Here is a 25,427-nt window from a genome sequence, read left to right on the forward strand (position 1 = left end):
CCTTTTGGCTTCTAACATACTACAGGTATTTGCTAAGTTTTAGAGAACTCATTTTCCCAGATCAAACATTCTAAATTTAAATGCTTTTAGTAGTAGCAATGGTGATCAATGCCTAAAAGAATAATGGTAAAATAAGCATTTGGAATAGTGTTATATTAACATATTTGTAAGTAGTTGCTCATTATGGAAATGTATACTTGATTGAAACTATATGCGGCCATAGAAACTCCCTTGTGTAATTCAGGACAGATAGCTTTTGTGTGTACTTAGCTTATTGCATTAAATTATTATTGTCTTTAGCTTACAATGAGTATTAAAATTACATTAAATAAATCCCTGAATGTTAAAAAAAAAAGAAAAAAAAACAGCATGCAAATCTCAAAATCCTAGGTTCTCAAAAAAAAAAAATCCTAGGTTCTCCTATCAAGAAAAGGCACAACTGTTTTTCAGGAGGAAAAATATATTAAAAACACTCAGACAAATGGAGCTTTTGGTGATGTTTGTAAGCAAAGAGTTTTCTCTTAAAGGCATACAAGATGACCAACATTTCAAAGGTTCATTTTAAAAACAATAATTAAAATAAAAGGGAGGGGCTGGAATTGCACCTCAGTGGTAGAGTGCTTGCCTAGTAGCATGTTTGAGACCCTTAAACTTCAACACCACCAAAAAGAAAAAGTAAACTTCTCCAAATGAAGTGGGATGTCAAATACTAAAAAGACAATTCCAAATCATGAAGCAAAAGTGCTCAGGATATTTAGGCATAACAGCCTTTATATTAATACTTCTTTAATACTATTGTCACTGTAGTAAAGCCTATTAATAGCTGGATATGTTGGCACATGCCTGTAATCCCAGTTATTCAGGAGGCTAAAGCAGGAGGATCATATGTTCAAGGACAGGTGAGACACTGGCTCAATAAAAAGGGCTGGGGATATAACTCTGCTCCCTGGGTTCAATTCATACAGAAAATAAAGAGAAAAAAGGGAGGGAGGGAAGAAGGGAGAAAGGGAGGGAAGGAGGGAAGAAAGGGAGAAGGGAAGGAGCAGAGAGAGGGGAAGAGGGAGAGATCACCAGGAGTATTTTTCTACAAAGTGTTAAAATGTTAAGCAACAAACATACCATGTATAGAACTCCAATACATTCCATCCAGACAAGCATCTTAGGACATAAATAATCATTTCTTATTGTGCTCCTATGGGTCATACATGTAGTAACTAGTAGGAAAGGCCTAGTTATGATTCAGTTTCACTACTTAACTATATAGTTTTTAACAAACTTCTCATACCATCAATATCCTAACCTAAGAAATAGATTACAATCTTCTTCCAAAGATGGCTAAGAAGATCAAAATAACTGAGTATAAAATATCTGATTAATAATAAGCAAGGACGTACCACCTGGATGTCCAGATGGTGGCCAACTAGGTTACCTATATTCTATTATACATATTGCTTTCTCTCTCCATTATGACCATAATAGTGAAAAATTACAACTTAATATGAGTTTATATGAGTTACTGGCTAAACTATACAAGGTAAGACAAACTACCAAATGGGGTTTCTATCCATAATGGCTTAAAGAATGTTCCCCAAAAAGCTAATGTTGGGCTGGAGATGTAGCTCAGTGGTTCCACTGCCTGCCTCGCAAGCAAAAGGTCTCTAGTTCAATCCCTCATACCACCAAAAAAAAAGCTAATGTCTACCCAACACCTCAGAATATGACCTTGTCAGGTGTGGTGGCACACGCCTGTAATCTCAGCTCTCAGGAGCCTGGGGCAGGAGGACTGGCCACCCATTCGAGGCCAGCCTGGACTACCAAACTACATAGCAATACCCTGTCTCCAAAAAAAAAAAAAAAAAAGTTGACCTTAGTTGAAAATCAGGGTCTTTGTAGATGTAAGACAAGTTTATACTAGATTTAGGGTAGGCCCTCAATGATTGATGTCTTCATCTAAGAAAAGAAAAGGAGATTTAGACACAGATACACACTAAGAAGAAGGCCAGTTAAAGAGAGAGACAGAGATAGAGATCAGAAAGATGTGACTGACTACAAACCAAAAAAGCAGATCAGGGGCCTCCAGAAGCCAAGAAGAGTGTCTGTCTTTCTTTCTTATTGCTGCCCCAGGATGCTCAACACCCCCAACTTAAAGGGAAAAGAGGTTTATTTTGGCTTACATTTCAGTCTATAGTTGGCTCCAAGGCAGGAACAGGGGCACACAGAGGAATAGTGGCTCACCTTACAGCAGCCAAGTAGCAGAGTCAAGAAAGGAGCCAGGAAAGCAATATACCCTTCCAGGTCACACCCACTATAACCTACTGCTTCAGTCCAGACCCCATCTCCTAATATCAAGCTAGCTATAATGGCCCTATAATCCAATCACCTTCCAAATACAAGGCTTTAGGAGCCATTTTAGACCTAAACCATAACATTTTGCCCAATCCCATAAGACTTGTACATTTCTATGTGTAAAATCCATTAAATCCATCTCTAAGAATTGTTGAAGTTTTAACAGTTCTAGATTTTAACAGCTCCAATATTGCTGAAAGGTCCATGTCCAAGGTCTCCTCTGGGATTTAAGGCAAATCCTTAGCTGTGAACTCCTATTAAGTATCAAGAAGTAAAACACTGCCGACAATACAAATGGACAGGGTAAACATTCTGATTCCAGAAGAGAGAGAGAAATAAAGGGATTAGAAACCAAAGCAAAACTGAAACCCAGAAGGGCAAATATTAAATCCTATAGTTCCATTTCCAGCACCTAGGCAAGTTGTGGCAACGAGGTAAGACAGCCCTACCCAAAAGGGTTCTGAGGTTGTACTCTACATGGTTTCTCTTGGGGAACTGCATTCACGGCCTGTGGGTTTCCTCAGCCTAAGTTCCATGTTCCTGGCACCTCCAACTTTTCTGGAGTCTCTGCTGCACTTTCAGCTTCACTCTCACAGCTTCACACACTGCCCTCTCAGGGGCACACTGCCGGGCCTCTCAAAACTTCCTTTGAAATCTGGGTGAAAGCTTCCCTGACCCAACAACTCTTGCATTTGGGGGGTGGGGGGGTTTGAGACAGGGTCTCACTATGTAGTTGAGTCTATGTAGTCCACTATGTAGCCCAGGCTGGTCTCGAACTCCCAGTGATCCTCCTGCCTCAGCCTCCCGAGTGCTGGGATTACAGGCATGCGCCACCACACCCGGCTAACTCTTGCATTCTTCATGCTGGTAAAATTAGCACCCTATGGATGATGCTGAGGTCTAACACCAGCTCAAGCAGTATCCAGGCCTCCTTGAATCATGGCTACAGAAGCCTCTAAGTGCCTGGTGGCCAAGCAATGTGAAATAATTACTAGCAAACCAATTCTGTAGGTGGCCCTTCTCTGGCACGGTGCACTAGGACCTACTTCTCAAATGAAAGCTTTTACAGCCTTGCACTATGAGAGCTGAAGACAGGGGTTTTGCTGATTCCTGACATGCTCTCAAGCCAATATTTACTACTGTCCTGATTCAAAGTACTTGGGTCTTTTTAATGTCAGTCTTTTCATCAAGCAAGCTATCCTCTGCTCCATCTTTGCATTTGTTCTGGAAAAACTAAAAACTTTTTAAATGGGCTTTTCCCTTCTGTTTTGTACATATTTTGCTAAAAGCAACGAGCAGTAACCATGCTAAAGCCTCAATGTTGGACTGCTTTGAAATTTTTGCTGCAAATTAATTATTCTGCCACCTTTAATCTCAGTTTCCTGCAAATCTCATAAGCAAAGGACATAAGCAAACTGCAGACAAATTTTCTGCCAGAGTATAACACACATGGTTATCAAATCAAATGCCAACTGAGTCTGTTCCCAGCTGAAAATTCCTGAGGTAGTCTTTTTCATCTGTATTTCTATCAGCATTCTGGTCTTCTGAGCTCCAATCAAAATATCACATCAAGTTTAGCTTATGTTATTCTAGGGATGTTTCTCCAGCTGGCATCTTCAAACCTTTCCAAACTCTTCCCAGAAACCAGCTCCAAAAGCTTCTTTCTGAACCACATGGTCACGCAGTATCACAAAGACCCAACTTCTCTAGTACCAAAATATTTCTTAGTCATTTTTTGTTACTGGAACAAAATACCCAACATCCACAATTTTAAGGAGAGGTTCTTCTGCCTCACATTTCAACCCATAGTCAGCTGGCTCCAAGGCAGGATGACACAGCACAGGGGCATGGTGGAAGAAAAGGTGCTCACCTTATGGCAGTCAAGTAGCACAAAGTGAAAACAAGAACTGGGAAGGCAATATGCCCTTCCAGGTGACACCCACTATGTCCTGCCTCTTCTAACCAGCCCCCATCTCCTAAGAGCAAGTCAGATATAATGTCCCCATAATCCAATCACCTTAGAGACACATGAGGTATTGGCCATTTTAGATTTAAACCATAACAAAGAAGAAAGGAAGAATTCTCTCTAGAGTCTTCAGAGAGACCCTGGCCCTGCCAACATCTTGATTTTGAACTTCTAACTCCAGAATTATTAGAGAATAAATTTCACAAAGTTTGAGGTTTGTTCCAACAGCCATAGGAAACTAATATACTATCTCGGTATAAATGATGCAGTGGCTCTACATTTAGTGTTGTAGAAGGATTTTTGTGACACACTGTTGAATCAAAGAGAAAAAAAGTTATGATCACAGATTCCATCTATGTTTAAAAGAATTATGACAGGTTACACAACTCTAGACAGTAGGTTTTCTAATAATGATCTCACTTTTATACATCTATCCAATCTATATTTTTTTTTTCCTATGAGCACATACTATTCCTATAGTCACAACAAAATAAAAACTATTTGGGAAAGGGTAATATAAAGATTTCCAAAGAAAGGGTATATTGGCCTACAATGTTTCTAGGTACAAAAACATCTACTACAACTTCTAGAATAAAGCCAGAATATTTTCCTTATAGTCAGAATCAGTGGATGGAGTCTCAACAATTCTAAACAAACATTTTTCCTAAGCCGGGCATGGTGGCGCACGCCTGTAATCCCAGCACTCAGGAGGCTGAGGCAGGAAGATCGCTGTGAGTTAAAGACCAGCCATAAGCCGGGCGGTGGCGCACGCCTGTAATCCCAGCACTCAGGAGGCTGAGGCAGGAAGATCGCTGTGAGTTAAAGACCAGCCTGGGCTACATAGTGAGTTCCATGTCAGTCTCAACTACATAGTGAGGCCCTGTCTCCAAAAAACAAAAACAAAAAAACATTTTTCCTAAAACCACCACCACTACCACCACCACCGCCACCTCCTCCTCATCCTCATCCTCCTTTCTCCTCCTCTTCACCCTCCTCTTCCTCCTATGTTCCCCGGTTTAACAAAATTCATTCTGACTGTTTTTAGTCTCTATTTAAATCCCTTTAACTAATCAATCACTATGTACATTAATTCTTATCTTCATAATATAATTATTTCCAATCTTACTTCCTCTCTGGATAGCAAATAGCCTCCTTCACTATACAATCTTGTCTCTCCAATCTACTGATACTCAATTTTATTATCCCAGCACAACATATTTACAGGACATGACAATGTAATCATTAACAGAAGCACACTCTGGGGCTGGGGATTTAGCACAGTGGTGCGGCTGCCTGCCTCGCAAGTTCAGTCCCTGGTACCAAAAAAAAAAAATAAAAAAAATAAAGCACACTCTAATAGAATTTCTCAAGTTCAAGGTTTAGGGCATATCAGAAACCCAGAGGAATATTTCTGGTTTTATAAAATTCCCATATTCCAATACTCTCCCAGCCCAGCCCACAACATCCCACTGAGAATCATAATTTTCTCTGTCTTTTCATTTTTGTTCAGTATTTTTTCAGATATGTTATTGGTGAGGGACTGGTTCCAGGAACTCCCATGAGTACCAAAATTCATACTACTGGAGTCCATTATATAAAATGGCATACAGTGTTTGCATAAACCTACATATATCCTCCCAATATACTTTAAATCACTTCTAGATTATGTATAATCCTTAGTATAATGTAAATGCTATAAATAGCTGTGATGCTGTATTACTTAGGAAACAATGGCAAGAACAAATTTCTGAATATATTCATTGCTTATACGTTTTGATCAGCAGTTGGTTGAAAATACAAAAGCCAAAAAGGGTCAACTATATTCACAAATCTGGGTAGTCATCACCATTAAGTACAGAATATTTTTACAACTGTGAAAAGAAGCCCCACAAACTCATAAGCAGTCACTTACTGTTTACCAATCCTCAGGCCCTGGCAACCAATAATCTACTGCCTATTTCTATAATTTTGCCCATTTTAGATACTTCATCTAAGTAGCATACAATGCATGGCCTTTTGTGTAGAAGGTGGAAGAGGAATAGCTATAGAGATCAATTCTCTGCAATTACCTGCTTTTTATATTATCAAAACTGAATTCACACCTGGCCATTACTATTCAACCACAAAGGCTGTGAGTCAGATTGTGAAAAATACAAAGTGAATATCACAATTTCCAGGATCATCTGTCTCTACAAGAAAAGAATTGATCCATATAGTTGATACCATACTTCAGAGAAAATTCCCCATAATCCCCCCACACGCAAATTCCCCTAATAACCTACCCTGAATCCTGGAATATACTCAAAAGTAAAAATAAATATTTCTCCACACAATGATTACATGTGACCTTTAATTCTCACTCTTCCCACAAATAGCTATAAGCATGGCATGTGGCAGACAGCATTCTCTCCCTCTCTTTCCTGGTAGATTACAAGGATAATAATAGCTCTCTCTTCAACCTCCATCTCCAAAGGAACACCAAATATCCATAAAACAAATCAAACTAGAAATTTCTTTAATAGCAACATAGCAACACTTCAAATTAATTATAACTGAATAGGCTGGTATGTGTGCTATATAAATAAGGTAAATCAGAAAACATAATACATCACTTGTTACTATTTAAAGCACTATATATAAATATGACCTAAATCTCAAAATTAATAGTTAACCTACTATACTCACCAGTAATTAGTATTTAATATCAGAAAATCATTTAAGGATTTTAACACTGTATTTCAACATTTTTTAATTTTTTATTTATTTTTTTTTCCTTTGGTACTGGGGATCAAACTCAGGACCTTGCAATTGAAAGGCAGGCGTTTTTATTCATTTTTTTCAAAAGGCTATAAATATTACTATGGGTAAGAAATGTTGCTATCTTAAGCTATCTATGAAAAGATTAACAACAACTGACCAAAATTTTTTAATTCCACTGAAGTACAATTTGGCAAAATCTATCAAAATCTGAAATGTCCCTACCATCTGATCTAGACATTTCACATTAAAAAATATTCTCCATAGGGCCGGGGATACAGCTCAGTGGTTCCACCACCTGCCTCACAAGCTCAAAGACCAAAGTTCAATCCCCGGTAAGGAAAAAAAAAAATTCTCCATAAAACATTTTCATGGAGCCCGGCGTGGTGGCACATGCCTGTAATCCCAGCACTTGGGAGGCTGAGGCAGGAGGATCACTGTGAGTTTGAGACCAGCCTGGCAGTCTCAACTACATAGTGAGGCACTGTCTCAAAAAAACAACAACAAAAAATTTTTTTTGCATGAATCCAAGGAAATATATGCAATGATATTCAATTATTGTATTATGCATACCCACAAAAGAAAAAACAACTTAAATTTTCAACAAGTGATTGTAATAAACTATGTTATTTCCAAACTATAAAATATAAGGCTTAGCCAAACATGGTGATGAATGCCTGTAATCCCAGCACTGTGGGAGCTGAGGCAAGAGGATCACAAATTGAATTTCACCCTGAGCAACTCAGAGACTTAGTGATACCCTGGCTCCAAAAAAATAAAGAGGGCTGGGGAACTGAGGATGTAGCTCAGTGTGAAGACCCTGGGCTCAATCACCAGCACTGGGGAAAGGGGGACTTATGCATACAATGCAGTAATCCAAAAGGATATATGTTCATACATGTTTGTATACACACAGGAATGATCTGGATGCTAACAACCTATTTTTGAAAGATCAGATACAGCCACTTCTTCCCTTGCTTATATACTTTCCCCCTTTTCTTTTATACTGAGCAAGTATTACTTTCATATTTTAATAAAAAGTTTCACTATAAACTACAGGTTTAAATAAGGATCTCCATTCTGCACTACATTATAGGGTAGTTAATGTATTCGGAAGGATACTGACTGCTAATATATCTGTGTGTAGTAGGTTCAGAAAACAAGATACACATTAAAGAAAGAACAGATGTCTCTGCCCCCTCCCCCAGCATGTAACTGAACAATATTAGGTTTGCTAACACCATGCATCTGGTATATGACCTTAATCTAATTCTCCAATATTGACTTGGAACTAGAAGGTACAGGAGTGCCAAATGTGCCTGAAAGAACACTTCTGGTAGGAGCAGTAAGAACAATTTAAAGGCACCATCATAACACTTGACAGTTACCATTTCATCCTTTTTTTATGGAGTGGTGAGTAATTCAGTTATATAATCAGGTTAATTGCAGTTTTTAATAATTCTTATCAGTTTACCGAGTTAATTATAAGTTCTCTCAAAGTTCTCACCATTGCAAATATCTTGTCAAGTGGATACTTAGAAGTAAACACAAGGTTGCTAATCATAGTTGCTCTCCACTTCTATTAGCAATCTGTGTCACTTACTTCAAGAGTCAATTCTAGGTCCAGTAGCCTGCCCCAATGACTCCACTCCTCTCTGCTCCAATGACACACTAGTATTTTTAAATCCTAAATTTTAAATTGTATCTTTAGTTCCCCTGCATGTTATGCTATATCTTATTAGTTCAACACAAAGTTCAACAAATCCTACCAGAGTAATGAATTAAATTAACAATATAAATATATGTTGTTAGGCATGGTGTTGTGCTCCTGGATTTCCTATTAGGATGGCTGAGGCAGGTACATAACTTGACCCCAGAAGTTCAAGATATGGAGTTTGTGCCAGCCTGGGCAACAGAATAAAAATGTTATAAATATTAAATTATTAATATCAAAATATCAACATTAATGTTGTCTAAGTAATATTAAAATATTTTAAATACAAAAATAATTTTAAAATATATTACTTGCTCACAACACTTATCCACAAATCTACATTCCAAAAATATCTGAAAATCTAAAAATCATGTAACGAACATGGTAGCAAAGCCAGGCTGGGGCTGCTACAGAAATACCAATGTGTAATAAGGAATTATAGAAAGCTCCCTTCCACTTGCTTGAAAAGTTAAGTATTATATATTATGTGATAACATCACCTTCTTTCTTTTTTTTGGTACCAGGGATCGAACTCAGGTCCTTGTGCTTGTGAGGCAGGTGGTGGAACCACTGACCTAAATCCCCAGCCCCATAACATCACCTTCTTAAATCTGAAATATTCTGAAATCCAGACCAAAATATCTTGGCTATAAGCCAGTGCTATTGGTTAAGATTAAACATCCACATTATTGTTGGTAAATAAAAACATTTATATAATCACAGAGAATTCTACAAAGAGTTCTAATTCTACAATATTTTCTTTCTTAAGCTGGGTGTAAAATACAATGATTTTAAACAATCCTCAATATTTCTTTCATATCTGAAACATTATGTAACTTTTTAAAAGTTTAAGTAACAAGTGAAATAAATCTGATACATATTTAATTATCAAAATTTCTCTGGTATGAGAAACCAAAAGTGGAAATAAGGACTGAAATATACAATGGATGCAGGGACATGGGAAGAAAGTGTTCAAATATGAAGGGGAACAAGGGAGGAGAGAGGGAGAAAGGAAGGGACAAGAAAAAAGGTGAAAATGGAAACAAAGCTTTTGTACATAGGGAAAGGAGGGGGCTTGAGGGGGAAATGGAATAAACTAAAATAAAATATAATAAAAAAGTTTAAATGAAAAATTGTAGATACTAGCTAAACACCTATTTTCTTCCCTAAAACAACAAAAGTATTTGGAAAGCAGCAAGTCTCAAAATGGGTTGTTGGGCTTGGGATTTAGCTCAGTGGTTCTGGCACCTGCCTCAAAATGGGTTGAGTCTTAAAAACATTCATATCTCTTAGCTGGATGTGGCAGTGCATACCTCTCATTTTAGCACTGGGCAGAAAGATCACAACTTCAAGGCCAGCCTTGGCTACACAGTGAGTTCAGGCCAGTCTGAACTACATACTAGGACCCTGTCTCAAAAAAACAACACAAACAAAAGCAAAAGAATCCTATCTTTGGATCTAGTAAGCCCATGAAAAGGAAAGATCATCTATTTAAATAATCAAAAATAAGGAGAAAACTTCATTAAGTACAACAGAGTAGCTTTACTACTTCTCATCTCATTAGTAAATTTTTTTTTTGTACCGGGGATCGAACTTGGGACCTTGTGCTTGCAAGGCAGGTGGCAGAACCACTGAGCTAAATCCCCATTAACAAATATTTTATTTGTTTGTTTGTTTTTTGGTACTGGGGATCGAACTCAGGTCCTTGAGTTTGCAAGGCAGGCGCTGGAACTACTGAGCTAAATCCCCAGCCACTTAACAAATATTTTAAATAAAATCTTTCTGACTTAATATGCAGCCTATTCTATATATATATATATATATACATATATGTACATATATATGTACATACATATATATATGTATGTATGTACATATATATATATACACACACACATATATATATGCTATACAGATATACCAAAGCATTATATTTATACTTTACTAGCATTTGTAAGTTTAATCCTAACAATTTTACAATTTCTTATTCCCCAAAAAAAAAAAAATAGAAGTTGCTGCTATATCAAAACTGAGAATTGTTAGACAGCCAACCACAGTGATCCACATCTGTAGTCTCAACTATTCGTGGGGTTGAGGCAAGAGGATCACTGGAGGTCTGGTGTTTGAGGTCAGCATGGACAACACGGCAAGATCCCATCTCAAAAAATAAAAAAACAACTAGGCCTATGGTTCAGTGGTGAAGCACTTGACCACCACCATGCATAAGGGCCTGTGTTGAAATTCAAGCACTGAAAAAAAAAAAAAAAAGGAAAAAAAGACAAAAAGGCCAGAAGCACAATAATAATCAAATTTCAAAATGGGTTCAGAAAATTGGTAATGTTTTAAAACTGTCTCCCAGCTAATCACTAGAAAGATCATATGAAGTCTAACTGTTCCTACTTAATAACTTTATATTTAAATACATGGAAATACAATACTGAGCAAAAGTTCAGCCTAAATTTAATACAATAAGTTTTCAGGAAAGACATGAAAAATTATTTGAAATGCTCAAAATTACCCTGCCATTAATGAAAGCAAAGGGTACCAGGAAGATATAACAGACACCTCTATGGCCTTTCAAGGGATGTACCATAAAACACAACTACTTCTTGGGCCGGGGATTTAGCTCAGTGGTTCAGTGGCCTGCCTCACAAGCGCAAGGACCAGAGTTCAATCCCCAATACCAAAAAAAACAAAACAAAACACAGCTATTTCTTGTTTCAGAAGAAACTGTGAATCTCTTAGATCTTTAATAATAACTTCAAAACCCATCAATCTCTTAGACCTTTAACAATAACTTCTTTTGATCTATCAGACACTCAATAAAGTCTTTCCTTCTTAAGCCGGGCGTGGTGGCGCACACCTGTAATCCCAGCACTTGGCAGGCTGAGGCAGGAAGATTGCTGTGAGTTCGAGACCAGCCTGGGCTAAATAGCGAGTCCCAGGTCAATCTCAACTACATAGTGAGACCCTGTCTCAAAAAAACCCAAAAAACAAAAAAACAAACAAACAAAAAAGGCTTTCCTTCTTTCTTGAAAGTTTAGTAATAGTGAATCTGTTTTGGACAAGTAAAAAAAAGATAGACAACCAGAGATTTTTTTTTCCCCCCAAATAAGTGAAACTTTCAAAGGAAAACAAGAATTTTGTATGTGTGATCTTCATACCCTTTTTTTGTTTTTTTTGGTACTGGGACTCAAACTTGGGACCTTGCGCTTGCGAGGCAGGCGGTGGTGGAACCACTAAGCTAAATCCCCGGCCCTCAACCCTTTTTTTAGAACGATCCTCCTAAATTGCCCATGCTGAACATGAACTCACAATCCACCTGCCTCAGTCTCCCACAGTGCTAGAATTACAGGGGTGTACTACCACACAACTAAGAAATTATTTTATTGGTAAAATTTTAATTTTAATATCCATATAATCAGCCATATTTAACAGGTCAAAAAAGAAAAAAATTCAATCTCAATAGGAAAAGCAGATAGTTACTAGCATTTACTAATGATTAAAAATCTTACAAGAGAAGAAAAGTTTCTTAATCTAATAAGGATTGTGTGAAAAAGAAAAGACAGGGCCTGGGATTTAACTCAGTGGCACTACGCCTACCTTGTAAGCACAAGGTCCAAAAAATAAAATCTAAAATAAAAATAAAATGTTTAAAAAAAAATAAACTAAATACAACAAATTGCTGAAGGAACAGCACCCACTGTGGTGCTTTCGAAGCCTTTAGCTTATTTACAAGCCTCCCACAACAGATGATGGGAGAGACCTATAAGATGCTAGCTGCTGCCAGCTGTCTCCTGCTACTTGCCTATCTCCCCTAGGGACTATCATGACAGCTTCTCGTGACTCCATGGGTTCTAATGAGACATGGGGTTTTTAGCCTGCCTGCCTTAGAACAGCATACAAAACCATTTAGCAATCTGAAATGAGCTCTTCATTAATATATATCTCATACCTCACAATGCAGGCAGTTTTGCTTCTGTGTTCTCCTTTTGTGGTACAGGGAACAAAGACCACAGATTTGCAATACCTGCAATTTACCTTTCTTTCTACTGATAGTGTAAATGATAAAAGTGCTTGAATCTAAAGGGACTCAAGTATCTTTATCAGTGAAATCAGCAGGCCTAGCTTTAACCTTGTCTTGGCTTCACAACATCACATTCAAAGGAGAAAAGATAAATGATTTCCCTTTGAGATAGGAAAACAACAAGAAACTCTACTGTCACTACTCTATCCAACCTCATGCCAGAAATCCCAGCCACTGAAGGAAGAAAAAGGTGCAGGAATCACAAAAGACAAAACAGTATTCACAAATGACATAATTATTTTAGCTGTAAATTCAGGAAAATTTACAGATAAACCTATTAGAGTTCATAAGATTGAATAAATTTAGCAAAGTACAGGGTGTATCAGACATCCTTACCCAGTACCAGCAGGCTATGAGTGGCACATGCTTCTTGCTTTCTCTAATTTGGCTATATTTTATATCAGGAATCAGACTGAAGCCCTATGTGACTCAAATGGGCATCTCAGATAGCAAAGTTGGGCTAGTTATTGCTCCTTTGCTAATAGCTGTCACTGAGGCCTAAGGCTTGTCTGTGAAGTGGCAGGGCTCTGAGTTACATACAGTTGACCCCAATTAAAATCCTCTCACTGACCCAATGAGTTGCTACCTAATTGTACCCGGTCCCAGTACCTGTTTGTTCTAAACAGATAAGCAGTGCTTACTCCCTTACAGCCCTGCCTGGCACCATCATGCCAGATGTTAAGCCGTATTTCACTAGATGCCTTCAAGGCATATCCTGCTCCCTGTTCCTTCCAATGGTTGTATTCAATAAATACTTGGGGGCCTTTGTCTTTGTTGCCTAGAGTAGCACTGATCAGTCCCAAGACCCAGCTTCTCTCTGTCTCCTTTCCTGTCTTTATTCTTTAATTAACCTTCTGCCGTCATGGCTCACAGGAGACCAGGACCCACTGCAGGGGTTCTGGTAACATTCCCTTCGCATTCCTTATAACAAAGTTAATATTCAAAATTCAATTTTGTTTCCATGTACCACCAATAAACAAAATAAAATTTATTTCAGAATTCTATTTACAGGCTGGGGATATAGCTCAGCAGTGCTACACCAGCCTGAGTTTGACCCCCACTGCCAGAAAAACAAAACAAAAATTCTATTTATAAAAGATCAGTCCAGGAGGGCTGGGAATTTACCTCAGTGGTTCTAGCACCTGCTTTGCAAGTGCAGGGACCCAAGTTTGATCCCTGGTACCAAAAATAAATAAAAGATCAGCCCAGTGGTGTGTGCTTACTACCATATGAGCTACTTGGGAGGATGAGGCAGGAGGGTTACTTGAGCCCAGGAGTTGAAGGCCAGCCTAGGAAACACAGTAAGAACCTATCTCTATTTAAAAAAAAAAAACAATATTGATTCCATTTATAATACCATCAGCTACCTAGTACTAAATCCTAAATCTAACAAAAAGTGAGTAAGAATAATGAACAAAAAAAACCCAAAAGTATAAAACATTACTGATGGGCCGGGGATTTAGCTCAGTGGTTCTGCCACCTGCTTCACAAGCACAAGGTCCCAAATTGGATCCCTGTACCAAAATAAATAAATAAATAAAATAAAAAATTACTGATATCGATCCACAGTACCAAAAAAAAAAAAAACTTTACTGATCTGAAAAGCAACAAATGAAAATATATTCAGGGCCAGGGATTTAGCTCAGTAATTCCGCCACCTGCCTCGCAAGCACAAGGACCTGAGTTCGATCCCCAGTACCAAAAAAAACAAAAAAAGAAATCATTCAGTGATTCAAAGACTACACGTTATGAAGAAATAATTTTATACAAATTAATCTAAAAATCCAATTAAATTCCAGTTTAGACCACAAAACATTTATTTTTTGGTATGGGGATCGAACTCGGGTCCTTTCGCTTGTGAGGCAGGCACCAGAACCACTGAGCTAAATCCCCGACCCAACATTTCTTAACTTATTGAACTAATTCCAAAATTTACCAAACACCATAGACAAAAATACAAGCAAAACATTCTTTTTAAAACAGCTTTAAGTCATAATTTACATACAATATATCCATTTAAAGTGTATAATTTGGTTAAGTTTTATGAAATTTATAGTTATGCAACTAACAGCACAATCCAGTCTTAGAACGATTTGATCACCCCCAAAAAGCTTCTTATGCATTTTCCAGTTTCCACTCAGACCAAACCACCAGAATTCACATAAATAAAACTGTAAACCAGTGATTTCTTACTTTACCATAACATTTTTGAGGTTTACTAATTTTTTTTTGTTTTTTTTGGTACCAGGGATTGAACTTGGGACTTTGTGCTTGCATGGCAGGTGGTGGAACAACTGACCTAAATCTCCAGCCCTTACTAATATTATTAAATTCACCAGTGAATTGTTCTTTGGGGGCGTGTGCAGGGATTGGAACTCCAGTTTTTGCACTTGCAAGGCAGGCAGTGGATGTTCTTTTCTAATGTTTATCAGTTCAGCAGCTAAGAAGAATTTGTATTGCTCTGTTTTTTGTTTTGCTTTGTTTTGTTTATTCCCCCAGTACTAGGAATCAAACTCAGGACCTTGAGCTTGCCTGGCAGGAGCCAGTGCCACTGAGTTAAATCCCAGCCCTGTTTTTTTCTATTATGAATATGCTGCTAGGAATACCTGCATACATGCCTTTGTGTGGACTTTTTTTCATTTTCTCTTTATAGATACTTAAGACATGAAAGACTAAGGATATTTGGTAAATATAAGTTTAACCTAAGAAACTACCAAAACTAGCCAAGCATGGTGGCACATGGTCTGAATCTGAGGCAGGAAAATCACTATGGGTTCTAGACCAGCCTGGGTTGAGGTCGAGGCCAGCCTGAACTATACAGCAAGACCTTGTCGAAAGAAAGAAAAAATGCTGCCTGCTTTGCAAGCCCAAGGTCCTGAGTTTGATCCCCGTTACCAAAAAGGAAGAAGAAAGAAAGAAAAGAAAAAAAAAGAAACTACTAATTTTCCATAACAGCTATAACTTTTAACATTCCCACCAGCATGCGCTGGGATGTAGTTCAGAGACTGAACTTTACCTACCATGCCCCAGTTTCTTGACATCCTTGACAAAACTGAGAATTTCAATTTTCTGATTTTAGCCATTATAATCGGTGTGAAGTAATGCCTCATTGTGGTATCTCATATCTAATGACTAATGGTAGTGAGCATCTTTTTAAGAATTTATTACCCTGGTGGTGACATAGCTATTCAAATATTTTGCCCATTTATTCTTCTGTTGTCTCATTATGCAGATCTGAAAGTTCTTTACATATCCTGGACACAAGTCCTTTATCATCTATATGATTTGCAAGTATTTTTTCCTATTCTCTGGTTAGAATCTTTATTTTCTGGATACTATCTTTTGAAGAAGAAAACTTTAAATATGTTAAAGATCAAATGTCTCTTTCTTCTTCTAGGAGTCATGATATTGCTATCACATGGAAGAAAATCTTTTTAGGACCAACAATGCTAAGAAAATCAGCCAATTGTCTGAGAAAAAAATTAACCTCAACTCCTACCTCAGTTACCTACAAAAATCAATTATGTATAAACATCACAGAAAAGTGTATAACAATTCCAGGCGTTTTAAAAAAATAATAAAAGACAGTAACTTCATTTCTCTAAAGTTCTATTGTTGTTTTGACTCTATATGTTGCCCAGACTGGGATACAACTCACAATCCTTCTGCTCCAGCCTCCAGAGTAGTTGGCATCATAGGCCTGCACCACCAACCCTGGCTGAGAAGACTTCTTAAGACATAAAAAGTACTAACCACAAATGTATATATTGATTAGAGTTCATAAAATGTTTAACACTTCTGTTTAAAAAAAAAATACCATGAAGGAAAAGCCAAAATAAAAAGCTACAGAGATAGAAATATTTGCAACACAACCAGAGGGCTCATATACAAAATATGTAAGGAACTTCTATAAATTAAATAGACAAAACTGAGCAAGATATTTAAATAAGCATTTCACAAAAATCCCAATGATCAAGAGATATAAATATTCAAGCTCATTAATCAGTGAAATGCAAATTAAAACTGAGATTGAACTATTAATCTACCAGAATTAATAACACTGACAAAACCAAGTGTTGGCCAAATGTATGGAAAAAAGAAACACCAAGGCATTGTTCCTGGGACTCAGGAATATTGTTCAGCAAATATAAAATGTATATGAAAATCATACATATATTCTAGAACCACAACTTTCACTTCTGACTGTATAAACATTAGGAAATACATGTTGAAATACACCAAAACACTTGTAAAAAAAATGGGCACAGTAATATACTTCATAAGAACCCCAAACTAAAAACAACATAGCTATCAATATAATAAATGATATTTTTCTATAATAGAATAATACACATCAATAAAAACAAACTTAAACTACACACAAATATAAATACCACAAATAAAATAAATACCAAATTAAAAAAATATAAAATAAACAATATAAACAAATATAAATACCACAAATAAAATACTGAATCAAAGACATAAGGCATGAAGGAATAAATATGAATCCCTGAACATAAAGCTGCAAAACAGATCAAACTAAACTAAAACTGAAAGGTCTATCACAGCAGTCCCTCCCCTTTCTATATTCTTACTTTCTACCATTTCAATTACCAATTGTCAACCATAATATAAAAACATTAAGTACAAAATTTCAGAAATAAGCAATTTAAAAGTTTTAAATTTCAAGTGTTTTGAGTGATGAACTCTCAAGTCATCTACCCCACCCTGCCCAATGAAGTGAATCATCCCTTTGTGCAGTGAAACTATGCTGTATATTCTACTCACCTATTAGTCACTTAGCTAATTATCAGATCAAGTGTAACAGTATCAACTGCTATTTCAAATAAGACAGTTATGTTCAAATAATGCTTAAAGAGGAGCAAAACATTACATGACAATTCCTATTGTCATTCATCTCATTTGATTTCAACATACAAGCATTAGTATCAACCCACATCATTAGCAGAAGGGTAAGTACAGTTCAAGAAGATATTCTGACGGATTCAAAATAGCAGGATAAAGACCAGCAGCAAAATACACCTATCCAGGACCTGGAATCTGGACAACTTGAAAACTTAGCATAGAGAAAAAGATGAATTCCAGGGACCGAGAAAGAGCCCACAGGAAAACTATAAGCCAGAGAAACTGAAGACAACACAAAGAAAAGAACTAAGTCTGAAACACTAACTCCAGCCCCAGGAAGGTCTTGTCTCTGCAAACACAGGTAAGCCCAAACAAGGTAAAGAGCTTCCCAAGAAACAACAGACCAGTAGCCGTAGCCCTAAGAAAAGCCCATGGTTATAAGCCACAAATACAATAAGGGGCATTACTCTGAAATTGACTACTTCCATATGACACACTAGATTTAGTGAAGAAATTCACTGCAGCATCCACCATACTTGAGAATGATATAATCAAAAGCCATTTAGGAAAAGGGTTTATTGTTTAACAACTACTGCAGAAATCAGAAGTCAGTGAACAACTATACTACAGTGTCACTGGAGTCACCCCTACAATAGTGGGTGGGAGATGGCCCTTAGAGAGAGAATCGGTCAAGGGGTGTAGTTGCCAGATCACTTGAGACATTTAAGAAGCAGCAAGCTCAGGTTGTAAAGAACACAGTGGTCCCACCCTCTGTGTTAAGAAGCCAGTCAGGTTGTGCAAATTCTGAGGTGGGGTTTCACAGTGCTGACATTAAGCCCAAAGGACTGCTTTACCCATCCCCCACACACAGATGCCTACTTCCAGCACAGAGCTCAATGGCCTTTGCTTTTCCCATCTGCCATCATCATGGATACTCCTCAACTTAAACAGTAGACAAACCTACAGTGGATGGACAGAGGTACCTCTGGAGCAAGGGGAGGCACTTCACCAGCCCACTGGGCCTAAAGCTAGTGGGAAATAGCAGTGAACTGGGGAGCAAGGAAATGCACAAACAACCTTGACTAACCATGCCCAGGTGGGAAAGGTAGGCTGGGACTCAACAGTTACATTGTAAAAAGTAGGAGTGAACAAAATAGTATCTAGTTGTGATTCATTACGCTCCATCACTATCTAGTAGGTTCCAGTATCACAGGACCTGGAAAGAAACTATGCGCCCAAAGAAGAAAATTTTTTTTGTACTCATTTTGCTTATGCTTTCATTTTATTTTGGTGTTTCATTTGTTTAGGGATTATTTTTTTGTTGTTGTTCTTTTTTTTTCCTTTCTCTTTGATTATTTTTATTTTTCATCTTTGTCTTCTTCTATTACTTTTACCTAACTATATTAACTTTCTTTTATTCTTTTTTTTTTTTTTTGGTACCTTGTGCTCGTAAGGCAGGTGGCAGAACCACTGAGCTAAATCCCTGGTGCTACTTTCTTTTACTCTCTCACTGGATTATCTCACTTTTCTCTCCTCCTTCCCATCTTCCTTTGCTTTTTCAAATTTTACTTTTCATTTTTCCCTCCCTCATCCCCTCCCTTTTTATTATAACTATAGTTATTTACCGTATGTCAATATTGGGTTTGTCTACCATATTAATGAACATCTCTTCCATTGATAAGATGGTACAGTTGCAACCATTATTAGTTCTTGTGATATAACAATAATTGATTTGTCTTTAACTATATTATTATTCTGATTTCTATTGTTAATGGTGGCATAATTGTTGCTTTTAACTGGTTTTTACTGCATGCCATTATCTAGTTTGTCTTTGTTTCATCAACATAAGTGCAATACATTTACTTCTCTCTTAGTGGTTCTGGGGATCGAGCCCCCAGAAGAAGGATGGACACTAAGAACACTCTATACCGAGTAAGACAGGCACAACTACCAAAACACAACCAAATATGAAACAAACATAACCATACAACAGAGTGATTCTAACAAACTCCCCATGGCAGTGACAAGTTTCTCTACCATAACAGAGCTTCATGCCACAGTACAAAATCAACAGAATCCTAAGAAAGCAAGGTAACAAAGGCAGGCGATTTAGCTCAGTGGTTCTGCCACCTACCTTGCAAGCGCAAGGTCCCGAGTTCGATCCCTGGTACCAAAAAAAAAAAGGAAAGCAACAAGATGTCCCCTTACATCCCACCCCACAAAAGCTGGTCCCATGGATAATGATGTAGAGATATCTATAGGCAAAAAAACTCAAAGACCAAATGATAAAAATGTTTGAAAATATGTAACAGACCTAAGAAAATACAAGATAAAAGATATGAGATAAAAGAAGATATAAAATATAAACAAATGCATAAGAAATGTAATAATCTCAGCAGATTTAAACAAATAAAGGATTTTAGCAATAAAATTTCTGTTAAGCTTAAATAAGAAACAAACAAACTGAGTTAAGCAAAACAATACGAGGCTTGATGTCACTGATTGACCACTTCAGTAAGAATTAGAAAGTATGAAAGGAAATCAAGCAGAAACACATGATTTGAAAAATTCAAAGGAAAGCATAGATGGCAAATTTGACCAATGTGAAAAGAGTGTCAGAAATACAAGATAAGATGGATACAGTAGATCATAAACTTAATGATATACTAAAAATGACCAGAAGCCATATAAACTTGAACCAACCACAGAGTCATGAGAATAAAGGACAAAGGAAAAGATGGCACACAAAGCATAAAAAGTGTATTCACTGACATCTATAGCAGAAAAATTCCCAAGTCTAGGGAAAGAATTCAATATTCAAGTACAAGAGAAATATAGCACCCCAAAAGACCAGAAAAAACCTCTCCGTGACACATCATAATCAAAATTCCAGAAATTCAATAGAATGAGAAAATACTAAAAACTATTAGAAAGGTAGGAAAATTCAGCCTCCCCAAGATCTGGAGTTCAGACACTGGAAACACAAACTCTGTCAAAGAAAAAAAGAGAAGATCACTGGGAATGGGAAGGAATTGAAAGAAAAAAACTAGAAGCTACCAAGAAATTGGAAAGATGGTCCACAACAGAGAAAAGAAGGAAACAATTTGAATTTTTTCAACAGCTCCTGATGCTTGTGGGGAGAAGAATCAGGCTCCCCAGAAGCAAGGTAAATGAACTAGCAGTGGAGCCCACACCCTTTGTGAACTGCAAATACAATGTGGGAGTGCCGGGGATTTGGCTCAGTGGTTTGGCCACCTGCCTCGCAAGAACAAGGGCCCAAGTTCAATTCCCGGTACCAAAAAAGAAAAAGTGTGGGATCTTACTCCAAGAGGACTCCCACACAGTAAGCAACAGCCAGAGTTCAAGCACTGGTGCCACCATATCATCAGAGAATTTGATCAAGCAACATTTGGGGAAGGGGTTGAATATTTAAATCAGGGACTCAGAACACTAAAAACAACATCACTCAGTGTTACCTTCCTACAGTCAGTGGGTAAAAGACAGCCAGGGGAAACAGCTGTGGACAGAAAGCAGGCTACAAAGAGATCTCCTGAGAAGTTTAAACACAAAACAAGAAGGACATGGAACTCACACCCCATGGACATAAGACAAACCTGGTTTGAGCTGTGCTTAGAAACATCTGGATCTGAAAGTGCCTGCTAGCATGAAGTATTTGAACCCTAATCCTACTGCCTACATCCAGCACAGATCTGAGGTCTAATTGCCTTCCCTATCAACCAACATGAGCAAGGACACATCTCAGTCTAGGAATTGCCACAACCTGGGATAAACAGACTGACTCTGGAATACAGGGCACACCTCACAAACACACAGGCCATAAGGTTAGGCAGAGAAAACTGAGACTTCCTAGACTCCAAACTGTGGATCCTAGAAAAAAACACTCACTTTGAGATTGGCATGGTGGCACACGCCCATAACCCAGCACTTGGGAGGCTGAGGCAGGAGGATCGCTGTGAGTTCAAGACCAGCCTGGGCTACATAGTGAGTTCCAGGTCAGTTTCAACTACATAGTGAGACCCTGTCTCAAAAAGCAAAAAAAAAAAAAAACAAAAAAGAAAAAAACACTCACTTAAAAACAGAGGGGATGGCCGGGGATTTAGCTCAGCAGTTCAGTGGCCTGCCTTGCAAGCTCAAGGACCCAAGTTCAATCCCCGGTACCAAAAAAAAAAACAAAAACAAAAAAAACAGAGGGGAAAAAAATGTTTTCATCTGTTTTTAGACACACATTTTATTTCCTTTTTTTTTTTTTTTAAGATTTTGTAAATGAGGGGAAGAAGGTTGAAGGGAGGGGAGGGAAATGGGGAAAAAAAGAAGCAAGATATATCATATACAGGTACAAATTCCCTATGATGAATGTCCCCAATATGTATATATAAAATGTACCCAATGAAGTTTTTTTTAAAAAAATGATGGACAGATAATGCATTTCGATGACAAAGAGCAAGACAAGAAATTAAGGATCACCCAGCCAGCATTGCAAAAGGAAACCCTACAGGCAACAAATCAACATTGTCAAAAAACCTAATAGAATGCTATGCCAGGCAGGAGTTAAACAGGAGGGATGGGGGGGCTCAAAAGAAAAACAATACACTGACATGAGCAAGTCAATACCTTTTGGTAATAACTCAATGTCATTGGTCTCAATTCTCCAATAAAATGACAGTGTGGCATAATGAATCAAGAAACAAATCTAACAATATTTAGTTTATAAGAAACATTTAATCAAAACAGAAGCATACACATTTTTTAAAAATCAAAGAATATAAAACAAGATCCCATGCAACAAGAAAAAACAAGAGCAGCTATCTAAATTTCAAACACAGTGGATTTCAAGCAAAAACTGACCAGAAGAGGCAAAGAAAGTCACTACACACTGGTTAAGGGAACAATTCAACAGGAAGAGATAAAAATTATAAACATACATGCACCAAACACTGGTACTCTCAACTTAATAAAACAAACATAAAAAATGAGATAAACACCAACAGGATTATACTGGGAGACCTCAATACCCCAGTGTTACAAACAGATCAGCTAGACAAAAAAAGGTAACAAAGGGTTACCAATCCTTTCAACAAACAGACTTAATAGATATCTTCGGAGTGTTCCACGCAACAATGACAATACATTCTTCTCTGAAGCACATGAGATTGTCTCCAAAAGAGACCATAAGTTGCTCACTTCAGCAACACATATACTAAAATTGGAACTATACAGAGATTAGCATGGCCCCTGCACAAGGATGACATGAAAATTCATGAAGCGTTCCATATTTTAAAAAAAGAGAGAGAGAGACCATATGATAGCCCGTAAACGATGCTTAGGTAAATGTAAAAGAATTGAAATTTTTCCACACATATTTATGAGATCATACTGCAATGAAATTAGAAATCAATGGCAAAAGAAATAAAGGCAGCCAAGCACAGTGGCACATACCTGTAATCCCAGAACACAGGAGGTTGAGGAAGAAGGATTACCATGAGTTTAAGACCAGCCTGGACTACAAAGTGAGTTAAGGCCAGCCAGAAATACATAGTGACACCCTGTCCCAAAAAAATAAAGAAAGAAATGATAGAAGGTACGGAAATTAAACAATACATTCTTGAATAATCAGTGGGTCACAGATGAATCAAAACAGATAAAACAGAGATGGGTGAAAACTGCCCAGCCAAGCAGGGAGCTCACTGCTCCTCCTCCACCTCTAGCACCCAGGCCTTCACTGGCACAGACCAGTGAGAACCCCCCAGTTGCACAGACGCCACTGCAGCATTCCCCCACCCTCTTGGGCCTTCTGGTTGTGCCGGTACCTGGATCCACACTGCAGAGACAGAGGGAGTCCTGAAGGCCATTTTACTAAGCTCCAGAAGATAGAATGGAAGTGAACAACAGCAATAAAGGCACATTAGACCTCCACAGTTGGTAAATTGGAGAGATCACCACCTTACATCAGAACTCGGACTATCTTCAGGGGAACAGCAGCTGGAACCTGCAGTAGAACCTTGCAGAGTTCAACCCTGCAGGAGGTCTAGAAGACCAACTTGGGACTTGCAACCAGAATTAAGCATGAATCTCAAGGGTCTGCCATTGGCTAGCTGAGACTAACTGAGACTTAGTTCTGCACATTGCTGCCCACATTGTCTATTGTGACAGCAGAGATACACCCTGAAAGAGGCTCTTTGATTTTTTTTCTTTTCCTCTAATTTTTAATTTTTATTTTTTTCCAATTCTACAAATTCTTTCTTTTTCCTTTCTCCTAGCCCCCTCAGTCTCTTGCTCCCCACATTATTATTCATCTCCCTTTTTGTTCCTGTTCCTACGCTAATTCCGATTTCTTCTTTTTCTTCTCTTCTCTCTTTTTCCTTCACCTGATGGTCATTAGTTTCAAAGGAAAGTGAGTACAATTTATAGCTTCCCTATTACTGTTAAACTGTTCTATTCTTGTCTTTGTTCAACTCTGTCTTTCCTGCTTGTCTTCAACAGTTTCCTAGAGTTTGCGTGATCATCCTGTGTCCTCTGGCTTCACTTGAAACCTTCTATTCGTTTGCTTTTTCTTTTGGTACCAGGGATTGAACATCCAATCTTTGCTCTTGCAAAGCAGGCAGCAGAACCACTGAGCTAAATCCCCAGGCCAAAACCTTCTATTCTTTTATCTATCTATTCCTCTCCTCCAAACTCCTTCTAAATCCCCATCCTGAAGGGTAAAGTTGCTGTATTGAAGAGTTTATTCACTATAAACACATTTTGGGCTGGTCCTCAATTTTGATTTAATTTACATGATTAAAGGTGATAAGATTACTAGCTACCACAAAAGGCCAATTTCTAAACTGTGCTTGATGCTATTGTGTTGCTGACTGTATCAACTGGGCTAAAGGATTGTGACTGATTTAATGAGTTGTCCTTGGGAAACAGAAAATTTCCCAAACAGAAGGGAAGAATTTGATATATGGATAAGAGGTTGTTTTCTTTGCGGGGGGGTATTGTTTTGTTTTTTGGGTTGATTTTGGTTTTGGTTTTTTGAGACAGGGTCTCACTGTATAGTTTAGACTGACCTGGAACTCACTATGTAGCCCAGGCTGGTCTTGAACTCACAGCCATCTTCCTGCCTCAGCCTCCCAAATGTTGGGATTATAGGTGTGGGCCATCACTCCTGGCTGGAGGCTGTTTTAAAATTTGAAATATGTCACTCCAGGCTCTCCTTGACCTGAAGGTTTGTCTTGAAAAGTTTGCTGTGATTCTGATGGGCTTTCCTTTGCATGTGATTTGTTTCTTTTCTCTATCTGCTTGCAGTATTTTGTTCTCCAGTTGGGTTCCCAGGATCTTGACTATTATATTTGTAGGTGTAGATTTTTTTGATCATGGCTAATTGGAGCCCTATATGCCTCACTTATCCATATGTCCTTGGACAGAGGACTAACATCAAGTACTCAAAAAACTGGACCTCCCAAAAATAACCCAAACAAAAAAATGGCAATTCAAATGGACAGACACTTCTCAAAAGAAAAAATACAAATGGCCAATAAATAAATGAAAATTCAACATTCAACATCGCTGGCCATCAAAGAAATGCAAGGGCCAGAGATTTAGCTCGGTGGTTCCACCACCTGCCTCGCAAGTGCAAGAACCCGAGTTTGATCCCTGGTATCAAAAAGAGAAGTGCAAATTAAAAC

General features: G+C 37.8%; 1 protein-coding gene and 1 non-coding gene across 8 annotated transcripts in view; one reads left to right on the plus strand and one right to left on the minus strand.

Annotated features, from left to right (window-relative positions):
• Positions 1–25,427, minus strand: part of Erc1 (ELKS/RAB6-interacting/CAST family member 1) — a 445,074-nt gene that overhangs the window by 405,634 nt on the left and 14,013 nt on the right. The gene's annotated exons all lie outside the window — the stretch shown is intronic.
• On the plus strand, positions 22,933–23,037 carry LOC117285037. Its single transcript, XR_004516052.1, has one exon. It is a non-coding gene; the product is annotated as a U6 spliceosomal RNA (small nuclear RNA).

Source organism: Fukomys damarensis, unplaced genomic scaffold, assembly GCF_012274545.1.
Source record: "Fukomys damarensis isolate Sample0158 unplaced genomic scaffold, DMR_v1.0_HiC HiC_scaffold_5, whole genome shotgun sequence".
NCBI classification, from domain to species: Eukaryota; Metazoa; Chordata; class Mammalia; order Rodentia; family Bathyergidae; genus Fukomys; species Fukomys damarensis.